Consider the following 6,843-nt stretch of genomic DNA (forward strand, 5'->3'; position numbering starts at 1 on the left):
AGGGTTGGTAATATGCCACTGGGTAAAATACTTTGACATTTCTTAAACATTTCTGAGTTGTCTCTGAATTCATTAAAAGTATCGTATTTCAGCACATAATGATGCAAGATGTGACAATTACCCATCTGGCAAAGTTTACATTTAGTTATGTATACATTGGATGGTGGTGGTGATGCATCCTCCCAGAGGTACTTTTAACCTAATAGAGTACATTTAAAACCTCTGTATAAATGAAGAGGCAAGTCCCATAAAACCTTTAAGCTTAGCAGTTCTACCTGGACCTTCAATTATGTTACTAGAGATATGAAATCCCCAATGCTTTCCAAAACACATGACACGTCTAAATACAACTATCATAGCAGGACAAAAATACAGACAGGCCCAAGAGCAGCAGCTACCACGAGTCCACATTCAAATTCAAATACTCTATTTCTTTTATGCAGTAGGTATACAAATAATGTAATTTATTTTGTTTATGCAGTAAGTATAAAGATAATGTAGTTTACAGGTAATAAAATATTGTTATGTTTGGGTTCGATTCCCAGCCAGGGTAGAAACATTGGGCGTGTTTCTTTACACCTGTTGTCTATGTTCATCCATCAGTATAATGGGTACCTGGGTGTTAGTTGACTGGTATGGGTTGCATCCTGGGACACGCCTAATTGCCTGAAATGCTCAGCATAACAAGGGGCTATCTATAATGTAGTATGACATTGATGTCAGCTAGGATTGTATATTTTGTACATGTATTTGTAGTAAATAAAGATATTATTATTATATTATTGTAGGTAGTAGGTTGGTAGACAGCAACCACCCAGGGAAGTACTACCGTCCTGCCAGATGACTGTGAAACAGAAACCTGTAACTGTTTTGCATGATGGTAGGATTGCTGGTTTCTTTTTCTGTCTCATAAACACGCTAGATAACAGGGATATCTTGCTACTCCTACTTACACTTTGGTCACACTTCACAGACACGCACATGCATATATATATATATATATATATATATATATATATATATATATATATATATATATATATATATATATATATATATATATATATATATATATATATATATATAGGATGGGGTCCACCTCTGGTGTAAATTGTGGGACCCATAGCCTCGGAGAAGTGCATAAAAAGGCTTGAAGGAAGAATATTTGGATTTCTTCCTGAAGCCGTTTGAATATTCCACTTCCCCTACCACCCCATCTTTTAGTATATATTTTTTTACCAATAGGAATATTTTATTACATAATATATATATATATATATATATATATATATATATATATATATATATATATATATATATATATATATATCTACGTTTTTCTCCTTTTTCTAAATAGCTCTTGTTCTCCTTTATTTCTTCTATTGTCCATGGGGAAGTGGAAAAGAATCTTTCCTCCGTAAGCCATGCGTGTCGTATGAGGCGACTAAAATGCCGGGAGCAATGGGCTAGTAACCCCTTCTCCTGTACACATTTACTAAAAAAGAATACTTGACGTGCTGTTGGAGTGTGAGCAAAGTAACATTTATGAAGGGGTTCAGGGAAACCGGCAGACCGGACTTGAGTCCTGGAGATGGGAAGTACAGTGCCTGCACTCTGAAGCCCCTCAAGGAAGGTTCCTTGATGTTGGTGAGGGGCTCTTGATTTAGGGAATTGGATCTGTGCTCCAGTTCCCCGAATTAAGCCTGAATGCCTTCCACATCCCCCCCCCCAGGCGCTGTATAATCCTCCGGGTTTAGCGCTTCCCCCTTGATTATAATAATAATAATAATGCACTCTGAAGGAGTGTTAATGTTGCAGTTTAAAAACTGTAGTGTAAAGCACCCTTCTGGCAAGACAGTGATAGAGTGAATGATGGTGAAAGCTTTTCTTTTTCGGGCCACCCTGCCTTGGTGGGAATCGGCCAGTGTGATAATAATAAATAATAATAAATTATTAGTAGTATACACGATGAGAAAACTATAATAATGATATTACTACAAGTACATGTACAAGGTGTACAGGCCTAGCTGACATCAATGACATACTACTATATACACAGCCCTTTGTTATGCAGAGAATTTCGTGCAAATCATGTTAATTTTGTCCCCAGGATGTGACCCACACCAGGTTAGGTTAGGTAAGGTTCGTCAGGAAACAAAGCTAGTGTCTCCTGACGCGATGATGATCCGCCATTAGAGCTGATAGTCATCTGACCGAGGCCTTCCGCTGGCTTACCTCTCCACCCGTTTAAAAATTATGGTCTTACAACCATTTTATTGACCAACACCAGTCGACTGACACCGAAACATCTGTTTTACTGATAGGTGAACATGGTCATCAAGTGTCTTAATATAACAAAATACATATGCGCTGGGTTATCCTAGGTAATTTACACTATGTATGATAATTGTACTTATGTGTACCTGTGCTTAAATAAGCTTACTTATATAGCATTTAGGTCAGCCTTAAAATAAACTTATAAACAGTTGGAGACTGGTGTGAAATTGAGGTGTTTGGGGACGCCTGTCAATTATTAAACACTGACCTAGGCCAAAGTTTACTTTTAAACAACCATCATGACTATATATTCCCTGCAACGATTAGTGACAAATGTCCAAATAAAAAAATGTGCAGTCTACGGCTTCTGATTCATAGAAAACGGTAGCCCAACTTCATATAAGAAAATGGTATCTATAATTTGAGAGGAATACAACGATAACTAATATAGTTTTAGTGTAGACAAGAAATAATAAGTTTTATTCATGAAATCTATAAGTTATTTTTCAAATAGTAATATAAATTTGTAAAATTGTTCTGAGGGCATATAAATGGTGTATATATAACGCGTAGCGCAGGGTTTAGTGTACTTAACTCGAACCCCTCAAACAAGGCGGAATATAAGGGCAAGCAGATAGATTCCATGTACAACAGTTAGTAGACTGTTGTGGGTCACATCCTGAGGAGGACTTCAATGGTTAATAATGGAGAATATGACAAGTGATATTAATTAAAGGCAGGTGAGTGGCTGGATCAGTGAAGTCACTGTGAGGCAAATTGCGAAATAAGAGCACTGCAGGAGACCTACCCTGCCTGTGGTATGGTTTGTTTGCAATCGTGTAATTACGATTTCGTGAGTCAGATCTGTTTGTGACTTGATAAAGCCCACTGTGTGAGCGAAACGTTGTCAATAAAGGGTCACATTATACTGCTTATGCGTTTATTTTTCCATTGTGTCGGTATTTTATACCATTTATTTCCATCTAGGAGACCTACCCGTCCTTCCCATGACCTGGTTATGTACAACGAGTTAGGCTGAAGGTTTGGCTAAACTGAAAACTAGGTTTTGTTGGATTGTATTTAGTATATGGATTACTGCAGCTCCCGGGCATCTGCATCGCGTTTTATCCATTTCCTTTCTGACCAGCTACGAGTTCTTCCAAAAACCACCATCTGTGAGGCCTGGCCTCTTGAATCATTCAGGCATTATTCATGTTGTGAACCTTGCAAGAACACTAGTGTGACCAGAAATACGTATGAGATATGTCCCGTAACCTACAGATCAGGTTGAAAGAACACCAGCATACCTACATGACTCCCAACATGAATAACCTCTACGTAATACATAGGGACTCGGCTTCACACCTGATGTCTTGGAAGAACGCCCCGTTGGTCATAAAGAAAATAGATGAAGCACGATGCAGATGCCTGGAGGTTGCTTTAAACCATGCACACAATGCAATCGAACATATATCAAGAATTTTCAGTTTAGGCAAACTATCTTCTCAACTTGTCGTACATAAACAGGTCATCGGAAGGACAAATACGCCTCCCACCTTAAAGTGTTACTGCAGTGCTATGTTGGCAGTGAAACATGTGAAACGGAAAAGATCGAAGTAGCAAGAATGGGAGGTGGCATAGAGGTAGGAACGTCAGAGATGAGGATTTCATAAAGGATGAATTCACTGGTGACTGTAGGAGAGGTTTCAACAAGGTGTTGTGGACATCGGGTAGTCCTGAAGCAGGGATGCTGTGGTAACCTTGTAGATGGAGCAGAGTCACTTCCACAGTGTGTTATAAGCCTCTCTGAGACAGGGAAATTCGTTTAATCATAAAAGAACTGAGCAGCAGGAACATGCAGGATGTGGTTCTCCATAGTTAAATCTAATCTAATGGTGCCCCGTGGTCTGGTGGCAAAAGCTCTCGCTTCGTACGGTTAGTGTCCGGGTTCGATTCCCGGCGAAGGAGTGGAAACATTAGACGTTTCCTTATACCGGTTGTCCATGTTCACTCATCAGTAAAATGGGTACCTGGGTGTTAGTCGACTGGTGTGGGTCGCATCCTGGGACAAAACTGACCTAATTTGCCCGAAATGCTCTGCATAACAAGCGGCTTTCTATATAGTAGTATGTTATTGATGTCAGCTATGGTCTGTATACCTTGTACATGTACTTGTAGTAAATAAAGATATATTATTATTATTATTATTATTATTATTATTATTATTATTATTATTATTATTATTATTATTATTATTATTATTAATGACGATTGGCCGCATGGTGGATTATTATGATCAACTGCATTGTATACCTGGAGATACCTGGAGAGAGTTTCGGGGATCAACGCCCCCGCGGCTCGGTCTGTGACCAGGCCGTAGATGGTGCATTTTGCTGATCTGCAATATGTGTACCCGTAAACTTTGTTCCGTTGTATAAACCAAGGATGGTAAATCTTGGCAGCTGAAAGTTAGTTTAGCTACACCGTTTAGATAACGTTTATGTTTGACAGGGCGGATAAAACTTTCTACTTTGGTGAAGGGAGATTTTAGAACTCAAGTTGCTCGTGAATGTCCAGGCCACTTTGTATAAATTCTTGCTGTATTATAATATGTAGGATGAAGACAGTTCCACAGCTCGAGGTGAGAAAGGAATGTAAGAAGTAACTGAAACGTCGTTTAAAGAGTGGATATGGGTACCTGGAGTTTACCTGGAGAGAGTTCCGGGGGTCAACGCCCCCGCGGCCCGGTCTGTGACCAGGTCTCCTGGTGGATCAGAGCCTGATCAACCAGGCTGTTACTGCTGGCTGCACGCAAACCAACGTACGAGCCACAGCCCGGCTGATCAGGAACCGACTTTAGGTGCTTGTCCAGTGCCAGCGTGAAGACTGCCAGGGGTCTGTTGATAATCCCCCTTATGTATGCTGGGAGGCAGTTGAACAGTCTCGGGCCCCTGACACTTATTGTATGGTCTCTTAACGTGCTAGTGACACCCCTGCTTTTTATTGGGGGGACGTTGCATCGTCTGCCACGTCTTTTGCTTTCGTAGTGAGTGATTTTTGTGTGCAAGTTTGGTACTAGTCCCTCTAGGATTTTCCAGGTGTATATAATCATGTATCTCTCCCGCCTGCGTTCCAGGGAATACAGGTTTAGGAACCTCAAGCGCTCCCAGTAATTGAGGTGTTTTATCGCCGTTATGCGCGCCGTGAAGGTTCTCTGTACATTTTCTAGGTCAGCAATTTCACCTGCCTTGAAAGGTGCTGTTAGTGTGCAGCAATATTCCAGCCTAGATAGAACAAGTGACCTGAAGAGTGTCATCATGGGCTTGGCATCCCTAGTTTTGAAGGTTCTTATTATCCATCCTGTCATTTTTCTAGCAGATGCGATTGATACAATGTTATGGTCCTTGAAGGTGAGATCCTCCAACATGATCACTCCCAAGTCTTTGACGTTGATTTTCGCTCTATTTTGTGGCCAGAATTTGTTTTGTACTCTGATGAAGATTTAATTTCCTCGTGTTTACCATATCTGAGTAATTGAAATTTCTCATCGTTGAACTTCATGTTGTTTTCTGCAGCCCACTGAAAGATTTGGTTGATGTCCGCCTGGAGCCTTGCAGTGTCTGCAATGGAAGACACTGTCATGCAGATTCGGGTGTCATCTGCAAAGGAAGACACGGTGCTGTGGCTGACATCCTTGTCTATGTCGGATATGAGGATGAGGAACAAGATAGGAGCGAGTACTGTGCCTTGTGGAACAGAGCTTTTCACCGTAGCTGCCTCGGACTTTACTCTGTTGACGACTACTCTCTGTGTTCTGTTAGTGAGGAAATTATAGATCCATCGACCGACTTTTCCTGTTATTCCTTTAGCACGCATTTTGTGCGCTATTACGCCATGGTCACACTTGTCGAAGGCTTTTGCAAAGTCTGTATATATTACATCTGCATTCTTTTTGTTTTCTAGTGCATTTAGGACCTTGTCGTAGTGATCCAATAGTTGAGACAGACAGGAGCGACCTGTTCTAAACCCATGTTGCCCTGGGTTGTGTAACTGATGGGTTTCTAGATGGGTGGTGATCTTGCTTCTTAGGACCCTTTCAAAGATTTTTATGATATGGGATGTTAGTGCTATCGGTCTGTAGTTCTTTGCTGTTGCTTTACTGCCCCCTTTGTGGAGTGGGGCTATGTCTGTTGTTTTTAGTAATTGTGGGACGACCCCCGTGTCATGGGCATGAAACATATCTTTTGGCCAATATGTCTCATGAGTGTTTTGCACGTGGCAAAGCACTTTGTACTTGCTGGCTGGAGGGGAAAAGAATTTTGTCCAAGACTGCTTTCGAAGTAAGTGTTGTAGGGAAAGAAGTTTCCCGGTAGCGGGTTTCTTTGGCTGAGAGTGAGAACGTATGTCAGACAGTATCGGGACCGCCTAGTTTGTATTAAAGTCTTTTGGACGGTGGCTACAGGTCATTGTCATGGGAAGTGCGAGCGATCTGAAAATCGACTTTGCGTCGAAGGTGAAGCCGGGATCAAGGTCAGAGGTATCAAATGGGTCAGGGTACAGAGGTGT

The sequence above is a fragment of the Cherax quadricarinatus genome, chromosome 31 (assembly GCF_038502225.1).
Source record: "Cherax quadricarinatus isolate ZL_2023a chromosome 31, ASM3850222v1, whole genome shotgun sequence".
NCBI classification, from domain to species: Eukaryota; Metazoa; Arthropoda; class Malacostraca; order Decapoda; family Parastacidae; genus Cherax; species Cherax quadricarinatus.